Source organism: Macaca thibetana, chromosome 12 (assembly GCF_024542745.1).
Source record: "Macaca thibetana thibetana isolate TM-01 chromosome 12, ASM2454274v1, whole genome shotgun sequence".
Taxonomy (NCBI): Eukaryota; Metazoa; Chordata; class Mammalia; order Primates; family Cercopithecidae; genus Macaca; species Macaca thibetana.
In genome coordinates, this window is record NC_065589.1 from 83,337,058 (window position 1) to 83,355,902 (window position 18,845).

Consider the following 18,845-nt stretch of genomic DNA (forward strand, 5'->3'; position numbering starts at 1 on the left):
GAAATGAAAATTTTATGTTCACACAAAAAGCTGCACATCAGTGTTCATAGCAGCTTTATTCATGCTTGTCAAAAATCCTAAACAGCACAAATACTCATCAACTTTTGAATTGTTAAAGTGTGGGACATCCATGCAGTGGAATTATTCAGTAGTACAAAAGAACAAACTACTGATAAATACAACAGCATGGATGAATCTCATGTGTATTATGCTAAGTGAAGGAAGCCAGACCCAAAAGGCTGCTTACTGTAATTATTGCATTTATATGACATTCTGGAAAAGATAAAAATAGGACAGGACTAACAGCAGTGGTTGCCAGCAGCTGGAGGACAGAGGAGTTGCCTACTGTGTAGGCTGAATAATGGCCTCCCAGAGATATCCACATTCTAATTTCTAGAACCTGAAAGTGTTACCTTATAGAGCAAAAAAGACTTTGTAGATATGACTGAAAATCTTGAGATGGGGCAGCAGTTGTCTTGGATTATTTGAGTAAGCTCTGAATTTAATCACAAAGATACTTAAAGAGAAAAAAGTGTTAATAGGGGAGAAGGTGGCAATATGAAGACAAAGCACACATTGCAGTAATGTAGCCAGGAACCAAGGAATACTGGCAGTCCCTACAAGCTGAAAGGAATAAGAAACAGATTATCTTCCCTGAAGCTTCCAGAAGGAACCAGCCCTGTTAACACCTTGATTTTAGCCTCATACAATTCATTTCACACTTCTGATATGAGGAACTATGTTTGTGTTATTTTAAGGAACCAAGTTTATGGCAATTTTTTATAGCAGCAACAAGAAAACTAACACAACTACAAAGGGGCATAAGGGAATATTTTGGAGTGATGAAACTGTTCTATATTTTGGTTGTTGTGCTGGTGGTTATAACTCTGTTTGTTTTAACTTATAGAACAATATGCTAAAAAGTGTGATTTTAGCTAAGCATGGTGGCGCATGCCTGTAGTCCCAGTTTCTCAGGAGGCTGAGGTGAAAGGGTTGCTTGAGCCCAGGAGTTTGAGACCAGTCTGGGAGTTTGAGACCAGCCTGGAGAGCGTAGAAAGAACCCATCTCTTAAAAAAATTGTGTGAACGTGCTGTATGTTAGTTATACTATAATAAACCTGACTAAATTTTAAAGAAATGTTTCATTCAGAACATGTTTTCCCAAAGAAAAAAAATATACATTAGATATGCTGCTTGGTGTCTTGGACAGCCCAAGGAAAGTCTATACATTTGTCGAAAGTATAATACAGATGGCAACTCTATACAAGTAAATAGAGCATAAATAATAATGCTCCATGGAGGGAATGCACTCCGAATTCTTATACAGTTAGCCAAAAATATCAAAAAGTTTTTTTTAAAAAAAAAAAAGGACAATGTAAGGGAAAGTCTGCTGGGAGGACTCCTAGAAATGTGTGTGTGTGTGTGTGTGTGTGTGCGTGTGTGTGTGTGTGGTTTTATCTCTAAAACAGAGATGCACGAGAAGAAATGGTGCTTTTTTTCCTCTTCTGGAATGATTTCAAGAGAATGTAGTGTTTGGAACTGCTGCAGCCAAGAAGAAAACAGAGGAAATTGTAGAGAAGTTGAGCTGGTATTGTATTACTGAGTTGATGAATTAGTCAACCCTGGAACTGTTCTATCTTCTCGTTATACGAAATAATCAGCATTCTCTGCCCCCGCCTCACCCAATGCCCCTACATAGTTGGCTCTGCTATTTTGCATAGCCAAGAGCTTCTGTGCACGGTATCTTCTATTGTCTCCCCCAGATTTACTTCAGCATTCTCCTTTCTGCACTCCGTTCTGGATGGTTGAACAATATTAGTAGACTCTCTTGCCTTCTAGTTTCAAATGTTTTGGGTGTAACCCTGACTGTATGTTATCCAAACTGATAAAACTGTCCTTCGATATAGTAATTCTCTCTTTCAATCTAGCATTTATCAGATCTGTTAAGGTTTTTATTTCAGTGACTATGTTTTTCTTGTCTAAGATGTCGATTTGTTTCTTTTTCCTTCTTTTTGTTTTTTGGTCAAACTGTGTCTGGTCTGTTTCTTTTTTATATCTATGTATTGTGTCATTTCTACCTGATTTTGTTTTATAATTTATTATCTTTTTTGATGAATGTGAATTCTTTATTACTCTGAACATCTTAAACACTTAAACACTGATTTTAAAAATCTGTCAGATTTGTATAAAATTATTTTTTATAGTAAACTAGTGTTCTGATTATTAATTTTGATAGCTGTTTTACCATGAGATACTCTCTTATGGTAATTTTCTCTTACGGTAAATTTTACCATGAGATTTTCTCTTATGGTAAGACATATGGTATTTCTCTTATGGTAAAACTTACGGTATTGGAATTTAGCAGGCTCGTTTTAAGTAGAAGGAAATTTTAAAGTTTTTCTTTTCCCCCCTTTCTCCTTTACTTCTTGATCTATACTCAGAAGTCTCTCCCTAGCAATTTTGAGGTTACCTCTACCCAAGTCTTGCCCCAGTCTATGAATGGGTTTTGTGTCATCATTTCAGAGCTGTTACACTGTCATATTATTTAGGGATACTGCTCATCCTGACAGGCATGATCATGAGCTATATTTTTGTCTTCCTGTCTGCTGAGCCAATGTAACTCCACAGAACTGGAGCCCAGGCAATAGGTTGGTAGCACATTTTGTAGCCTTATTTTGCAATAGGGGGTAACAGCCCCTACTGCAAAGGACAGGAATAAGGATAAGGAATATATACAAGGAATACATATTATTCCTGTCCTGCAGCTACCTGTAGTTTCAAATAGTGAGCCTGTCTCTGAACCCTTATTATCACATACAACATATTTAGTGAGCATTTCTCCACAGAGGCTGAATTTTCAGCTGCTGTCACTGCCTGCTTTTGAACTGGAGACTAGCGTGCCCAGGGTAACAACCCATTCATTAATTTGTATTACTCTTCAGTTTTTGGTCCATATGTTTGTTTTGACTTTGAACCTGATTGTACCTTTTGGTTTTCTACTTTAAAATTTTATTTGACATTTTAATCTATTTTGGAATATAGGAAATAAATCCATGTATATACTTATTCTATCAGAATCTAACCCTGGTATCTAACAAATAGGTAGTATGAAGACATAAAAGCACAGATTTATTGTCAAGTAAGTACAAGACACAAAGTTCAAAGAATTAGCTTAACGCAGTGGATAATAAAAAAGATTTTTCAATTTCTTAACAGGTTGTAATCTTCATCTTCTTTTCCTCTTTGTCCTTGCTTTCCTTTTTGTAAGATTATACTTTTTTCTCGTGTGCACATTGGATTTTGTTCTGGTACTAACCGATGGCAGTCCAGAACTACCCCAGCAGTTTTTCTTGCTCAGTCTTGTAAAAAAATCACACATTATTAACGTAATAAGCCTAGGATTAAGAATGTTACAGAACGTAATTTTTTCCTTAAAGCGAAAATAATTTTTATAAGTTAGAGTTTATTGAGAATAATTTTTCCTAAGCCAGAGATACAAAATTCATCGCAATGGGAGTCCCAACTCTGATTATGTAGTAATTACTGCCTAGAACTGTGCATTGAGCATTGAGGCTGCATCAACAAAGCAAAGTGCACTTTGAATGATTTTTGATGTATGCCATGGGCAGAGAAAGAGGGAATAGTGGCCCAAGTATTTGGCATTTCCTTCCTAGGTTTTTAAGTAAATTATTATATATTCTCATGTTTCAAAGAAGTTTAATTTTCCTATTTCACTTTTCTCGTATATAAATATGAATAACTGTCTTCTTAATGTCAATTCCTGAATAGTGATGAAGTAATTTAGGCATTGAAAGCATTTATTTAAATTATTACTTTTATGGAAGTTACATTTTCATATCACATTCTGTATAAAGGTCAGAATTAGGAAAGGCTTATAATGTTAAATCACCTACATTTAAAAATTATTTAATAGAAGAGAACCTAGATACAAACGCTTATGGCCATTTTATTCATAATCACCTAAGACAGAAAACAACCCACATGTTCTTCCATGGCTGAATATATAAACAAACTCTGCTATTTTACTTTATACTATACTATTCTATATACTACCACATAGTATATAATATACTCTGGAATGCTGCTCAGCAATAAAAAAGCATGTCACCTTTAACAGAGTCAGAAGAAAAAAAAGGAATGAACCCACATTCGACATCTTGAGTAGTGAATCTCAAAGTCATGCAGAATAGAAACTATTCTCAGAAAGGTTGCTTCTGTATCATGCCATTTATAAGCTATTCTTGACAAGACAAACATATATTGTTAGAAAACAGATCAGTAGTTATCAGGGGTTAGGGATTGTGAAACTGCAAAAGTAATAGTACAAGGGATTTTGGAGGTGTGTGTGATAGAAGTGTTCTGTATCCTGATTGTGGTGGTAGTTACATAAATCTGTATATGTTTTTAAGTTTACAGAACTATTTACCTCTCCCACCATCAAATCAGTTTCATAATTTTAAGTCAATTTTAGGAAAAAATTGTAGAATAATACTTTTTTTTTTTTGACACAAGGTGGTCTCACTATTACCCCAGCTGGCCCCTAACTCCTGGGCTCAAGCAGTCCTACCTATCTCAGCCTCTCGAGTAGCTGGGACTATAGGCATGCACCACTAGAATGGAAAATAGTACTATTAGTATAAGGTTATAAGTGTGCTGTGTAGGAAGCACACTTTACAGGTTGTAAGTGTGCTGTGATATGAAGTAAAAAGGAAATTCTGGAAGTTAGAATAAAATGTCTAAGAAACTATATGCAAAGAATAAAGTATATTGCAATTAGACACTTGGGATTGGTATTTAGTATTTGTATTTTGTAATGTAAAAAGTATAAAATATCTGTGTTATTGATACTGCTCTATTATGGTCTGGTTGAGGGAACTTGATCAAGTAACTTAATTGCTCAAGTTATTAGGTTCTTTTTCAATGGAATGAGAAGTTTGTGCCCTGTGCTTCTCAAACTGAAATACTAATAAAACATTTTATTCCAGACTATGTTTGCATTAACACAAAATGTTTTAAATTATTTAGCGTTACGTAAAATAGATGCTCCAGAAAAATGCTCCTTGTTTTTTCTAGTGGCTTCACATAGTCTCTGCCATTCCATTCCATTCTAATTGTAATAGCATGAGACTAGGTAACATAATAGTATTTCTCATAGCTGTAAAGTTTTGGTTTGTGTTAATTTTTGTCAGATAATTTTTTTTAAGTTTTCATCTTTAAGTATTTATTTTTTGAATACTATGCAGAACAGAAATTTAAGACCACTAGATGGGGATGTAAACAATACAGCATCTGTTTCTGGTCCTCTGAAGTAACTTGGTGCAGCTTTAAGTGTAATTCCCAGAAAAGAGGGAAGAAAACAAAGAACAAATCCACTTGTTTTTATCTTCCTAAATGTTACAGTAATCTGCATTTGGGAAAATTAAGCTTCTGAACTAAGAATGAAGTCCTCTATGCTCAAATAGCATATTGTGAAACCCAAATATGAATGACTTTAAATGACTGTCTTTGAATGACTCTCCATTGTTGCAATATGTGGCATTATTTGTTTTATAAGTGTATTTTGTCCTCACAGATGTTTAATGATAGATACAAAATTAGAAATAAAATGTAGCACTTAAGACACAGTGCAATTTTTTTCTCCTGGGTTTTTCTGCCCCTGTCTTTGATACCATAAAAAATAGTGAATGATCACTTGCCTCTTTTAAAACATACTTTAAAAACTTATATTAATTTCATGACTTATTATTTTAAGTCTTCTACCTATAATTAGCAAAAGCATAGTTACACAAAATATTAAGGATTTCTTTAAAACAAAGATTTGAAACAAAATATCATTGTGTTGTATTCAGTCTTTTAAAGAGTTTAGAAAAAAAATATTAGAAAAGGACAAGGCTTTTTGTTTTTGTAGACTTTTTCCTCTTTCTTATCTTTAAAATGAAGGAAGCTGTGTATTCTCAGGAGTTCAAATTTTTTCTTGAGAATTTTTATCATGTAACTATATTTTATTACTTTTCAAGCAAATATATGTGTTCGTTGGTAATTATATAAGCTTTAATCTTTATCCATCATTATCACTGTTGAAGATTCCCTTTCAGCACAATACAGGACTTCTGTCCAATAAGGGCTGACAATTTTATTTTAATTGACGACTCAATTTTTAAAAATTGTGATATATATATATGTTACTTATGTAACATAAATTTAACCATTTTACTCGTTTTAAGCCTATAACTCAGTAGCATTAAATACATTCACACTATTGTGCAACCATCCACTGTTTCCAAAACTTTTTTATCACCACAAATAGAAACTCTGTAACCATTTAGCAATAACTCCCTATTGCACCCAGTCTCTGGTAGCTTCTAATCTACTTTCTGTCTTTATGAATTTGCCTTGAATTATTCAACTTTAAAACAACTCTGTGTGTGTGTGTGTGTGTGTGTACGCGCACATTAGATACCACTGTGTTACCCAGGCTGGACTTGGACCACTGGGCTCAATCAGTCCTCTCACCTCAGCTTCCCAAGTAGCTGTGACTATAGGCACCCACCGCGTGCTCAGCTTAAAATGACTATATGTTTTAATTTTTCCACTTGAATGAGAAAATTTAATATGGTAAAGGTTTACTATTGTCATTAGGAGAAATATAATACCATGAATAGTGGTGTGTGCATATATACAAATAGTTGTGAAGTATCACAAAGAACCAAGCCACTAATATCAGTAAGTTTACAAGATACCTTATTCAGAAAAGATAATTGAAGCCAGGCATGGTGGATCACACCTGTAATCCCAGCAGTTTGGGAGGCTAAGGTGGGAGGATTGCTGGAGTTCAGGAGTTCAAGACCAGCCTGGGCAACATAGCGAGACCTCGTCTGTACTTAAAAAAAAAAAAAAAATAGCCTAGGCCAGGCACAGTGGCTCACGCCTGTAATCCCAGCACTTTGGGAGACTGAGGCAGGTGGATCACGAGGTCGGGAGTTCAAGACTAGCCTGGCCAAGATGGTGAAACCTTGTCTCTATTAAAAATACAAATATTAGCTGGGTGCAGTGGCAGGCGCCTGTAATCCCAGCTACTCGGGAGGTTGAGGCAGGAGAATCACCTGAACCCAGGGGGCGGAGGTTGCAGTGAGCCTAGATCGCGCCACTACACTCCAGCCTGGGTGACAGAGTGAGACTCCATCTCAAAAAAAAAAAAAAGCCGAACGTACTGGGGTGCGCCTGTATCCCCAGTTACTTGGGAGGCTGAGGTGGGAGGATTTAGCTTAAGCCTGTGAGATGGAGGTTGCAGTGAGCTAGGATCATGCCACTACATTCCAGCCTGGGTGACAGAGTGAGACTCGGTCTCAAAAAAAAAAAAAAAAAAAAAAAAAAAAAAAAAAAAAAAAAAAAGAAAGGTAATTGAAACCTTTCAGATAGAAAAGCTGGGATTTCATTATATTCTCTAAAGAGGTGATATATGGGGAAATATGAAAATAGGTAGATAATTATGAAATCAGTTGGGGAAATCTGGAGAATAATTTTCTGTACATTATTTTAGATAAAATTGTACTTTATCTCCAAAAAAAATTGATCTGTTTTGTTAATATTTCTTCAGATTGTCTTTCTTGGGTTTCACAATTCTATAACTGGAGAGGTTTCCCTTTATAAAGCTCTACATACATTGCTATCACATTTTTACCTTAAACTTATTCCCTCATATCCTATCTTCACCAGAAATAGTGAATACTTTCACTAAAGTATACAAATTTTTCCTATCTATGATTCAGGAATCAGAGGATTTTTACAGTTAATAGGCTCATTTAACATTTGTTAAATTGTATTCTGTTGTGCCTTTTTTTTAAACTGAAGAAGTGTGATGTGTTGATAACTTTAAAAATATGTAATATTTTATTGCCTCTTTAATTTACTTATTATAATAGAGACAGTCTCAAATTCCTGGCCTCAAGTGATTCTGTCACCTAGGCTTCCCAAAGTGCTAGGATTACAAGCAAGAGCCACTGTGCCAGCTTATAATAAGTCTTATTCCAGTCTAAAATGAGAGGATTCTGTCTTGTCTTCCCCAGTTCTGTATTTGTGTGTTCCTTCTCTGCCAGTGAGGTACTCTGGCTCCCCAAGAGCATTTTATATGTTTACTCATTTGCTTAATGCTGCAACAAAGACAAAATCATACAAAAATGCTGCTCCAATGTCATTACAAACAATAGACTTTTAAAGTAGAGCTCAAGAAATTTTTGCATTTCTCTTTATTTTCCAGTGAAAGGTATATACTTCAAACACTGTATTCAGAAATTATTTGGATTAGTTATTTTCCTTGTTCTACATGGCTGTATTATTTATTCAAAAATCCTTATATTTATTTGTTTCTTCAGGTATTCACCTTTAGGTTTTCCCCATTCTTTTTTTTTTTTTTTTTTTTTTTAAGATGGAGCTTCACTCTTGTCGCCCAGGCTGGACTGCAATGGCGCAATCTCAGCTCACTGCAACCTCCGCCTCCCAGGTTCAAGTGATTCTCTTGCCTCAGCCTCTCAAGTAGCTGGGATTACAGGCACATGCCACCATGCCCAGCTAATTTTTATATTTTTTAGTAGAGACACAGTTTCACCATGTTGGCTAGGCTGGTCTCGAACTCCCAACCTGAAGTGATTGGCCCACCTCAACCTCCCAAAGTGCTGGGAATACAGGCATGAGCCACTGCACCCAGCCTTCTCCTCTCCTCTGTCCTCTGTCCTCTCTCCTCTCCTCCTCTCCTCCTCTCCTCCTCTCCTCCTCTCCTCCTCTCCTCCTCCTCTCCTCCCCTCTCCTTCCTTCCTTCTTTCCTTCCTTCCTTCCTTCCTTCCTTCCTTCCTTCCTTCCTTCCTTCCTTCCTTCCCTCCTTCTTTCTTTCCTTCTTTCCTTCTTTCCTTCCTTCCTTCCTTCCTTCCTTCCTTCCTTCCTTCCTTCTTTTTCTTTTCTTTTCTTTTCTTTTCTCTTTTCTTTTCTTTAATTTTCTTTTCTTTTCTTTTCTTTTCTTTCTTTTCTGAGATAGGGTCTCACTTCGTTGCCCAGGCTGGAGTGCAACGGAGCTTACTGCTGCCCTCACTTAGTGGGCTCAGCTGATCCTCCTATCTCAGACTCCCAAGTAACTGAGACTACAGGCACATGCCACCACACTCAGGTTGTTTTTGTAGGGACAAGGTTTCACCATATTGCCCAGGCTGGTCTTGAACTCCTTGGCTCAAGCAATCCGCCCACCTCAGCCTTGCAAAGTGCTTAGGATTACAAGTATCAGCCACTGCATCTGACGTCCCTGTTCTTTTAAATTAAAAAAAAAATTAATTATATCATTTACTCTTAAATGTTCTTAAATAAAAACTGTACAAAAATATATAATCAATGAACTGTCATTCCCTCTTCTGTCCCTCTTTCACTCACCTGCTTTAGATAACTAGTTTTTTTCATTTCTGGTTGTCATTCCTCTAGAGGGTTTGTTTGTTTGTTTTGCTTCTTGGTTTTCATTCTGTGTGTGTGCGAACATATGTATATCTTCATATGTAATTATATATTCTTCTTATGTCTTTCAGAAAAGACAGCTACTCTATGTACTTTTTTATAGTTTTGATTTATTTGATTTTTGGCTAATATATCCTGGATATATTTTTATCAGTTCATAGAGGTCTTCTTTTTTTTTTTTTTACAGCTACATAATTTGTGATGTACAGTGTGTGGGTGTCCGTAGTTTAAAATACTAATGTAAAAGCATTTATGTGTTTTTCCTGTGTTTTGCAATTACAAATAATGCTGCAATTCATCACTTTGTACATACATATTTTTATACATTTAGAGTTGTATAGTCAGGGTAAATTCCAGAAATTGAATTGTTAAATCGAAGGATAAACACCTTTGTAGTTTTGTTTGACATTGCCAAATTCTTCCCTATAGAGATTATAGTATTTTATATCCTGCCAGCAATGGTTAAGTTCCTATTTCCTCACAGCTGCACCAACAGAGTAATTGTCAAACTTTGGAGTTTTTACTGGTCTAAAGGTGAGAAATGGTATCTTAGTGTAGTTTTAATTTGCATTTGCCTCATGAAAGTGAAGCTGAATGTATTTTCATATGTTTAAGAGCCATTTCATATTATTTTTCTGAATCATCTGTTTAATTTTTTTGCCTGTTTTTCTGTTGGGATTTTAGAGTTTTTAATTGGTTATCTAAGAGTTCTTTATATATTAGGAATATTAGCCTATTACCTGTAGTTTATGTTGCAAGTATTTCCTCCCTGCTTATCATTTGTCTTTGGACTTTACTTACGATGTTTTTTGCCATGCAGAAGTTTTTCATTTTTATGTAACAGATTTGTCAATATTTTCTTTTAATGAATCTGGAGTTTGAGTCATTTATATAAAGTCTTTCTCAATACCTAAGTTATAAAGAAATTAATATATGTTTTCTTTCACTCTTGGTATCATTTCATACTTTACATTTAGAACTTAGGTCTACTTGGGGTGTATGCATATGTATAGTATGCAAAATTGATCCAGATATATCATTTTCCAAATAGCTATCTAGTTATCCCAACATTATTTATTTAAAAGTCCATTTTTCCTCTAGTCTTCTGAGATAAGCCCTTTACTGCATACTAAATTTCTAAATCTATACTTGTCCGTTTTTAAAATCTTATTCTTCCTCACTGGTCTTCTGTCTATTCAGGAGGAGGAGTCAGGAAGCCATAATACCTCCCTCTCTCCAAAAGTATAAAGTGGATGCTGCTTATATCTGGAAAAACCTTCACTCTGGTTAGCATCACTGGCAACTGTATTTCCATGAAGATTCTAAGGCCCCAGGATTCTGTACAGGATGTGGTGTTGTTTACTTTCTATTTTCATGAAAATTGCATAGTTTTGTCTTCTTCTTTTTATCTTTCCAACTTGGGAGATTTATGGGGAAGAAAAAGACAATATTGGCCATTGTTGAACATCGTTTATGTGGGTGAGATCCATTGGATTTAACAACTAAAACATTACAATCTGTGTGTTTATGCGACTGACTGGTATAAATTAGCTAAAATAAAATCCTTAAATACATTCATGGTTGTTAATACCACTTCCTCTTCAACATTTTTGAAATGTGTACCATAAATCCTAATTGTCTCAGTTGATTATAAGCAGGCTTATATTCTAAAGCAAAATTATTATTTTGTTGCAACTAGAAAACTATTCTTACATCTTATACAAAAGTTTAGAATGTTTATATGGAAAATGAAATAGTAATGCCTAACATAAACTTTATATAAAAGTTTAGAATGTTTATATGGAAAATGAAATAATAATGCCTAATATAACATAACAATATGTACACAAAGGAAAAAAGAAGCAAAATGTTTCTGGGATGAAAATGAGGTGAAGAATTTTCAAGTCACGCTAAAGTTTGACAACATGGTTGTATTCTTGAGCGGCTCCCAAGAGAACTATTCTAAGAGTTGTGGAACAATATTACATACAGTTAGGATTAGTTGTTTTATAAAGGAATTTGTTGATATGATTAAAAATTATATATCCATGAGAAGTGGCCATTAGAGGGAAAAACAACATGCTATCCAAATCTGAAAGGCCATTAGCTTGAGCATCTCTAGTGTTTGGTCTTCATTATATAAATATATCAGATTATTTACTAAGAATACGTAAACTATTTCTGCTAGTTTGACCAATATACTGAGTATTCCTGAGCAGAAAGAGTTCATATTTATTGACTGACCAGGCCTCTGAAAACTTCAGCAGGATGGGACAATTATTATTTTTTGTCTAATTGGTGAAATCATCCCAATAAATAACTGTTGTACCTGATCTCTTATTTTTAAAATTGAGATATTTATATTTAAACTCATTTTAAAAACATTGCCTCTCTGGGTTCACTTTTAAAAGTATTTGAGGTAGTACCTTCTAGAAAGAATTAATTATTTATGTCCTGTATAGCTACCAATTATTTTCTATCTTAATGTATATCACCCTTGCATGCATTTTTTTTTTTTATTTGAAATGGTTCTTTGGGAGAACAAAAGTATTGCAAGGAGCTCCAGTGACCCAAATGAATTATAAAACATTAACCAGTAAGTCAGCAGTTCTGAACATCAACCTTGACAGCTTATGAGTGAAGATAGTAAGGGAGGGCCAGATTTAAAGGATCAATATATTTGACCTGACACAATCAAGGGATGAGGCATATTGAGGTGCAGTTTAGAACCATGAGTACTATTCTTAGAAAAGCAGGCCTAGACACACTTATAATCTGAAACCTAAGATAAAGAAAAAATTATGAAAGCAGACAGAGAAATGTTTGCTTTACATACCAAAGAACAATAATTTGAAGACCAACATTTTTTCGTCAGGAAACGTAGAGGCCAGAAGACAGTATAAATCATCTTAAAACCTGAAACAATAAATCAGTCATTCCAGAATTCTGTGTCCAGTGGAAGTATCCTTCAGAAATGATGGCAAAATTAAGACAATTTTACAAATGGGAAACTAAGAGAAATTTGTCTCCAGCAGACCTATACTACAAGAAATGATAATGGAAGTTCTTCAAGTGAACAGGAAATGATACTAAGAGAAAACTTGGATCTTCAGGAGCAAATGAAGAACATCAGAAATGGTAAATATCTGGATAAAAATAAAAGACTATTTTTATCCTCTTAAGTCCTTTAAAATGACCTTTGGGTATTTAAAACAAAATTATAACATTGGAGTTTTGGAGTTTTCAGTGTATGTAGATTAATACATATTTACATTGTTAATATACAATAAAAGTAATTTATACGACTACTATAAAATACATAAAACTATAACAATGTATGGTATGTGGCAAGGGGGCAGGTGATTAAAGGGACCTATATGCTTCCAAGGTGTATATATTTTACATGAAGAGAAGAGATATAGTGTTCTGCTTGAACTCTGAAAGATTAGAGATGTATATTGTGATCCTTACAGAAATCGCTAAAAATAAAATACAAAGAGGTACAGTTCCTGAGCCAATAGAATTGTTAAAATGCCATACTAAGGAGTATTTAAATTATCTTTCTTAAAAGTAGAAAAGAGGTAGCTCACGCCTGTCATTCCAGCACTTTGGGAGGCCGAGGCGGGTGGATCACTTGAGGTCAGGAGTTTGAGACCAGCCTGGACAACACAGTAAAACCCCATCTCTAATGAATATACAAAAATTAGCCAGGCATGGTGGTGCATGCCTGTAATCCCAGCTACTCGGGAGGCTGAGGCAGGAGAATCACTTGAACCCGGGAGGCAGAGGTTGCAGTGAGCCGAGGTCACACCACTGCACGCCAGCCTGGGTGACAGAGCAAGACTCAATCTCAAAAAAAAAAAAAAAGAGGAAAGAAAGAACAACAGGAACTACTGCAACAGCACATAGAGATAATAGAGCCAAGTAATAAAATTATTAAATGAAATTCAGTGATAACAATAATCACATTAAATATTAAACATCTAAATACTAAACTGTAAAGGTAGATTGTTAGAGCAGATATAAATGAAAGAACAAACTATACTTCCTACAAAAGATTTATCTTAGGCCTAAAAATACAAATATGTTGGAAGTAAATGAATAGACAAAACTATACCAGGTAAACAGCATAAAAAGAGGAAGCACCTATATTAACATCAGATGAAATCGCTTTTAAGATTGAGAGTATTATCGGAGGTAAAGAGTGATATTTCATCATGATAAAAGGCACAATTTGAGAAAACATAATCACAGATGCCTGTGTAACAGCAACTTAAACATACATGAAGCAGAAATTGAGATCATGGTAGAAGATTTTAACACCTCCTTCTCAGTAATTGATAGAACAACTAAAAAAAATAATCTGTAAAGACATAGAAGATTTGAACCGATTTGATCTAATGGATACATTTGGAATACTATACCTAAATAACTGCTAAATACGTATTTTTTGGGGGTTCACATGGTATATTCTCAAAGAGAGACCATATGATAGACAATAAAACAAAACAACAAATTTAAAAGGAATGAAATTATGCAGTTTGTTCTCTTACCACAACAGAATTAAAAATCAGTGACAAGATAGGAAAATACCAAATATTTTGAAACTTAACACCCCCACCAAATAAAAAATAGGACAAAGAAGAAAGCAAAAAGGAAATTAGAAAATACTTTGAAGGGAGTGATAATGAGAATACAACAGATCAAAATTTGAGGAATGTAGATAAAGCAGTGCTTAAAGGGTGACATAGCTTCAATTTCTTTTTTTTTTTTTTTTTCTTTTTTTTATTTGAGACGGAGTCTCTTGCTCTGTTGCCCAGATTGGAATGAAGTGGCATGATCTCAGCTTATTGCAACCTCCGCCTCCCAGGTTCAAGCAATTCTCCTGCCTCAGCCTCCCGAGTAGCCTGAATCACAGGCATGCACCACCACGCCCAGCTAATTTTTGCATTTTTAGTAGAGATGGGGTTTCGCCATGTTGGACAGGCTGGTCTCAAATTCCTGACCTCAAGTGATCAGCCTGCCTCGGCCTCCCTAAATGCTGGGATTACAGGTGTGAGCCCATTTCAATTTCTTAAATTAGAAAACAAAGCTCTAAAATTAATGACCTGAGATTTTAAGAAGCTAGACTAGGAAAAGCAAATTGAACCTAAACTAAGTAGAAGGAAGAAGGAATAAAGATAAGAACAGAAACCCATCACCCAAAAAACAGATGAGAGAAAACTGACAAAACCAGTATCTGATTATTTGAAAAGAAAAACAAAATAAACATGTACCTACCTAAATGATTGAGATAAAAGAGAAAGCAATAGACAAAATTAAACATGCATTCATTATATAAACTCAGTAAACTTGGAATAATAGCGAACTTCTTAACCTGAAAAGGGGTATATACTGGAAAACCCCCAATTAACATCATACATAGCAGTGAAAGATGGAATATATTACCCCAAGGATTAGAAACATGGAAAGAATGGGCCGGGCGCGGTGGCTCACGCCTGTAATCCTAGCAGTTTGGGAGGCCGAGGCAGGCAGATCACGAAGTCAGGAGATCAAGACCATGGTGAAACCCTCTGTACTAAAAATACAAAATTTTAGCCAGGCGCTGTGGCGGGCGCCTGTCGTCCCAGCTACTCGGAAGGCTGAGGCAGGAGAATGGCGTGAACCCGGGAGGCGGAGCTTGCAGTGCGCCTATATCGCGCCACCGCACTCCAGCCTGGGCGACAGAGACTCCGTCTCCAAAAAAAAAATAAAATAAAATAAAAAAAAAACATGGAAAGAATGACCTAATGACCTCTTTCACCATTTATATTTAACATTGTAACAAATGCTGTAGACATTGCATTAGGGCAAAAGAATAACAGCAATAATGTGTATAAAGATCCTAAAGGACAAAGTAAACAGTCCCTCTGCAAAAGCAACTACTAGAACAAATGAATGAATTAACAATGTTGAAGAATATAAGGTTAATATAAAGTGAGTTGAATATTTTATATACTAGTAGCAAACAATTGGTATTTTTTTAAAACTTCATCAAAAGAATAATAGGAATAAATATAACAAAATACATCTACAGTCTCTACCCAGAATACTATAAAACACTGATGAGAGAATTTTTAAATGACTGAATTTAATAGATATACCATGTTCATGAATTACAGCACTCAAGATTGTTGACATGTTGCTTCTAATGAAATTGATTAATAAAACTAATATAATTTCAATTAAAATTTTAGTAGACCATTTTGAGAGAATATGAAAAGCTGATGGTAAAATCAATGTGAAAATGCACAAAAGCAAACAAGCAATGATAGACAATCCTACTTTTAAAATGATAAAATTGGAGAACCTATCCAGATTTCAAGACTTCACGTTATAATCATAACTATTTGTTATTGACAAAATGAAAGGCCCGTGGAACAATGGAACAGAATCCAATCTTAAAATAGGCCTGGCACACACATATATAATTAACTGATTTTCACCAAGGATGCCGAGATAATTTAGTGAGGGAATAGAGTCTTTTATTTATTTATTTTTGAAACAGTCACACTCTGTCACCCAGGCTGCAATGCAGTGGCACAGTCTTACATCACTGCAACTTCCGCCTCCTGGGTTCAAGCAATTCTCGTGCCTCAGACTCCTGAGTAGCTTGGATTACAGGCAGGTGCCACTATGCCTGGCTAATTTTTGCATTTTTAATAGAGATGAGGTTTCACCGTGTTGGCCAGGCTGGTCTCAAACTCCTGGCCTCAAGTGATCCACCTGGCTTGGCCTTCCAAAGTGCTGGGATTATGGGTGTTAGCCACCATGCCTGGCTGGAGAGTCCTTTCAATAAAATGTTGATATAATTGACTGCCAAAATGGGGGAGAAATTATTATTAATTCCATCTTATATTGAAGAAAAAAAACTCAAAATGAACTATAAACTTAAACCTAAAGCCTCACACTGTAAATCGCTGAGAAGAAAAAAAAAAAAAAACAGACCAGGAGAAAAATCTTTGCAATCTAGAAATGGGAAAATTTTTCTTAGTTTTATTTTTAATTTTTTTATTATACTTTAAGTTATGGGATACATGTACAGAACGTGCAGATTTGTTATATAAGTATATATGTGCCATGGTGGTTTGCTGTACTCATCAACCCGTCATCTAGGTTTTAAGCCCCACGTGCATTAGGTATTTCTCCTAATGCTATCCCTCCCCTTGCCCCCCAACCCCCACCAGGCCCCAGTATGTGATGTTCCCCTCTCTGTGTCCATGTGTGTTTTGTTTTGTTTTGTTTGCAGATGGAGTCTTTGCTCTGTTGCCCAGGCTGGAGTGCAGTGGCCTGATCTTGGCTCACTGCAACCTCCGCCTCCCGAATTCAAGCAATTCTCCTGCCTCTGCCTCCCAAGTAGCTGGGATTACAGGCATGCGCCACCACACCCGGCTAATTTTTGCATTTTAGTAGAGACGGGGTTTTGCTGTGTTGGCCAGGCTGGTCTCGAACTCCTGACATCAAGTAATCCACCCACTTTGGCCTCCTAAATGCTAGGATTACCACATCTGGCCTGTTCTTAGTATTTTAAAAGTATGAATCAGCTGGGTATGGTGGCGCATGCCTGTAATCCCAGCACTTTGGAGGCTGAGGTCGGTGGATCACTTGAGCCCAGGAGTTTGAAACCAGCCTGGGCAACATGGTGAAACCCCATCTTTACAAAAAATACAAAAATTTAGCTAGGCGTGGTGGCATGCCTTTGTAGTCCCAGCTACTTGGAAGGCTGAGGTTGGAAGATCCCCTGAGCCAGTGAGGCAGAGATTGCAGTGAGCCAAGATTGTGCCATTGCACTCTAGCCTGGGCAACAGAGCGAGACACTGTCTCAAAAAAAAAAAAAAAAAAGTGAATCATAAAAGAAAATATAATAAATTGGCCTTTTTTTAAAGATCAAAATTTAAATTTTTTGCTCTTTGGAAACACACTTAATAAAATGAAAATGCAGTGAATGCATGGAGGAACAATATTGTAAATATATATCAAAGGACTGGGACTTGCTTGCAGGATATTAACAGAACTTTTACAACTCACTAACAAGAAGAAAGTGACCCATTTAACAAATGAACAAAAGTTTTGCCTAGGTACATCATAAAAAGATAAGTGAATGTGAAAATAAACACATGAAATTATGCCCAACATCATTAGTCAACAGGGAAATGCAAATTAAAACCAAAAACACCCATTTCACACACATTACAATTGTTAAAACTAAAAAAGATGTCCATATGGAATGCTGTTTAGGACGTACACCAACTAGAATTTGCAAACACTGATGGTGGACATGTAAAATGGTAATCCACCTTAGAAAACGGTTTGACAGTTTCTTAAAAGTTAGTAACAGGCAGCTGGGTGCGGTGGCTCACGCCTGTAATCCCAGCATTTTGGGAGGCCAAGGCAAGCAGATCATGAGGTCAGGAGTTCGAGACCAGCCTGGCCAACATAGTGAAACCCCGTCTCTACCAAAGATACAAAAAATAGCCGATGTGGTGGCATGTGCCTGTAATACTAGCTGCTCGGGAAGCTGAGGCAGGAGAATTGCTTGAACCCGGGAGGCAGAGGTTGCAGTGAGCCGAGACCACACCATTGCATTCCAGCCTGGGTGACAGAGTGTGACTCCATCTCAAAAAAGAAAAAACACACACACAGGCTGGCAACAGGCCGTGCATGGTGGCTCACACCTGTAATCCCAGCACTTTGGGAGGCCAAGGCGGGAGGATCACCTGAGGTCAGGAGTTTGAGACCAGCCTGACCAACATAGTGAAACCACATCTCTACTAAAAACACAAAAAATTAGCTGGGCGTAGTGGCACACGCCTATATTCCCAGCTACTCAGGAGGCTGAGGCAGGAGAATTGCTTGAGCCCAGGAGGTGGAGGTTGCAGTGAGCTGAGATCATGCCGCTGTACTCCAGCCTGGCTGACAGAGTGAGACTCTGTCTCAAAAAAAAAAAAAAAAAGAAAAATAGATAAATTAGACTTTGGCAATATTAAAACTTTTATGCTTCTAGGGACACCACCAAAAAGGTAAAAGACCACCAATAGAATGGGAGAAATATTTCAAATTATATATTTGATAAGAAACTTGTATCTTGAATATATAAAGACCACTTACAATTCAATAAAAAGCTTATTTTAAAAAATAGACAAAAAATCAAAATAGACATTTATCTAAAGAAGTTATATAAATGGTTTATAAGCACATGAAATGATGTTCAACATCATTAGCCATCAGGGAAATGAAAATCAAAATGACAATAAGATACTAATTCACAACCACTAGGATGGCTGTTTAAAAAAC

General features: G+C 36.0%; 1 protein-coding gene across 26 annotated transcripts in view; it reads left to right on the forward strand.

Annotated features, from left to right (window-relative positions):
- Positions 1 to 18,845, forward strand: part of BAZ2B (bromodomain adjacent to zinc finger domain 2B) — a 413,832-nt gene that overhangs the window by 28,467 nt on the left and 366,520 nt on the right. For all 26 annotated transcript variants that reach the window (XM_050752835.1, XM_050752834.1, XM_050752839.1 and 23 more), the window contains exon 3: positions 12,548 to 12,650. The gene's annotated coding sequence lies outside the window, so the exon portion shown is untranslated. The remainder of the gene's footprint in view (positions 1 to 12,547; positions 12,651 to 18,845) is intronic.